The sequence below is a fragment of the Furipterus horrens genome, unplaced genomic scaffold (assembly GCF_987537825.1).
Source record: "Furipterus horrens unplaced genomic scaffold, mFurHor1.1.pri manual_scaffold_11, whole genome shotgun sequence".
Classification (NCBI taxonomy): domain Eukaryota; kingdom Metazoa; phylum Chordata; class Mammalia; order Chiroptera; family Furipteridae; genus Furipterus; species Furipterus horrens.
The window spans coordinates 80918344-80920397 of record NW_028327181.1 but is presented as its reverse complement, the minus strand read 5'-3'; the positions used below and the strand labels follow the sequence as shown (position 1 = coordinate 80920397).

Sequence of the window (2054 nt, the reverse complement as noted above, 5' to 3'; positions counted from 1 at the left end):
AGGCAGTGTGGCGGACCGGGAATTCGAAGCAATGCCTCACACGAGATACACCTCAGGTTTGCTTTCTGGGACCTGGAGGTCCAGGAAGGATCAGCCCAGGCTACAATCCCATTACCACGAGGGGAAAAAAACCCAAAGGCTAAATTGTAGGTCGGACTAGGGGTTATTTATGGAAAGTTATATTCTACCTACATGGGGTCTATGAGCCTGGCGCCAATCAGAAACAGAACAGACAAGAGTCTCAGCTGAGAGGGGCTGGGAGCACATGTCCTGGGGGGGTGCAGCCAGACACAAGGCTTATATTAATAGTCTGAGAGTCAGGCAGAGCGACAGAGAGAAACAGGTCTTTCTCTCTCTCTCTCTCTCTCTCTCTCTCTCTCTCTCTCTCTCTCTCTCACACACACACACACACACACACAGACACACACACACTCACATACACACATGTCCATGGGGCTCTACCTATATTTCAAGTACAAACCGGGCCACCTTTGCACAAGGAGGTAAACAAAAAAAAAAACTCAAAGAAGACACAGGAACCTGTTTCCTCGAAGCAGGCAGGACTTGGACAGCTGGGGAGGGTGGAGAGGTTGCAAAGCCACCTGTCTATGAACCAAGCTCAGAGTCATAGCAACAGAAAGCTGGGGCGTATCCCACACCTGTCTGCCTCCCACAGGTTCCCCACCTGACCTTCAGTTCTAGCTCTGGGGTCTGCATAGTCCTTCCTGCCCCGCCCACCTCATTCCTGGAGTGCAGTTTCTGTCCTCTCTTGTCTACGAGAAGGAAGGCAAAGGCTCAGGTCTCTGGCAGCATTGGCCAGTAGCTGAAGTTCCTGTCATGGCTAGAGGGGCATGAGGCAGGGGGACTGTCACTCTTAAATTAGTGTGACCACAGGCCACACTAGGCATCGACATCTCTTGGCCCAGTGAAATTATTAACAGCTCTCGCTTTTACTCTTAAAAATGTCCCAGTTTGGGCAATAAATTATATGGTCCTTTGCTATTAAGATATGCAACTTTCGGCAGTTCAGTCCGCAGACTGAGGAGGCAGCAGGTTCTGTTGGCAACACAGTCCAGCTGACCCTACAGGACCCAGACATGGGCTCGGCCCCAGCTCCAGCCTTAGCCCTGGCGAGGCGATGGCCAAAGTATTAGTGCTGAATGTCGCGGTGCTGGAGAGTCCAAGCCCTTCCCACAACCCCTTCCAGTTCAAGATCAGCTTCGAGTGCAATGAGGCTCTGGTAGACGACCTGGAGTGGAAGATCATTTATGTTGGCTCAGCTAAGAGTGAGGAGTGATCAAATCCTAGACTCCGTGCTGGTTGGCCCTGTCCCAGCAGGGAGACACATGTTCGTATTTCAGGCCGATGCCCCCAACCCATCCCTCATCCCTGAGAGCGATGCCATCAGTGTGACAGTGGTCCTCATCACTTGCACCTACCGTGGACAAGAGTTCATCTGCGTGGGCTACTACGTCAACAATGAGTACCCTGACCCAGAGCTGTGGGAGAACCCAGACTTCTCTCAGCGCCAGTGGAACATCTTAGCCTCGAATCCCCTGGTGACCCATTTCTACATCAACTGGGACAACAACACAGGCTGGAGGTCATAGAGAACCAGGACCCCACTCTAAGCTGCAGTTCCCCAATCAACTGCACCCCTTTCAAGGGCTTGGGGCTCCCTGGCCTCCTCCCTGAGAACTCCATGGACTGCATCTAACTGGGGGACTCTAGGTTCTACCTGGGCCCAGCCAGGACTATAGCCAGTCTCCCAACACATCTGGAGGTGGCAGTCAGGCCTCCCAGAGAGTCCTGTGGGGACCATCTGGAAGACTTTGGGGCCATCAACTATATTCAGGCCCCAAGGAAAGAATGGGCCTCAGGTCTCTCCCAGCCTCAGCCCGGAAGGATTAGCTCACCTTTGTTTCCCAGCCCTATAAAAAGCAGGTACTTCAGTTCTTAATTCTCTTGAACTTGTGTTCTTTTTCTCTTCCACACACAAGCCACTGTGTCACCATGCTTCCATGTAAGTACCAAGGACCCAGAGGTTTCCCCAC

At 52.4% G+C, this 2054-nt stretch overlaps 1 pseudogene; it reads left to right on the top strand.

Moving 5' to 3' along the window:
• The first annotated feature begins 1138 nt into the window (after positions 1-1138).
• Positions 1139-1717, top strand: LOC149998548 (histone chaperone ASF1B pseudogene; annotated as a pseudogene).
• Positions 1718-2054: the final 337 nt, after the last annotated feature.